Source organism: Lytechinus pictus, chromosome 2 (assembly GCF_037042905.1).
Source record: "Lytechinus pictus isolate F3 Inbred chromosome 2, Lp3.0, whole genome shotgun sequence".
Lineage (NCBI taxonomy): Eukaryota > Metazoa > Echinodermata > Echinoidea > Temnopleuroida > Toxopneustidae > Lytechinus > Lytechinus pictus.
Window position 1 is genome coordinate 35,133,070 of NC_087246.1, and position 436 is coordinate 35,133,505.

Below are 436 nucleotides of genomic sequence, written 5' to 3' on the forward strand. Positions count from 1 at the left end.
GGTTAATTTTGCACACACAGAAAAAAAACTCGTGTAGGTGGTGTTCGGAAATAATTTTGTCACGCATGTGTACAGCAATACATTTGACTGGCCCCCAGGGCCCAGTTGTGGGCCGACATATAATTGTTTCAGCTGGAGGCCTATATACGGGCCCAATTTTTTCCGGGGTATCCTCGTCATAGACTTAATATTCCAAAATGAGGAAAAATGTCAAAATCATGATTATTTAAGCTAAATATTTTCTTTAAAATAAAAATAATATTTGAATATTTGAAATTAACAAATGAAAAAAAAATCAACTCGACAAATTTCCCCAAACCCCACCTTATTTTTTAGAGTGGTCACAAAATTCGAGCGGAGTTGACCTTCCTTAGATCTATAGAGCATGCAACACGCTTGTGTGTTGCTGCCCTCTACGTTCGTTGGTATATACCGT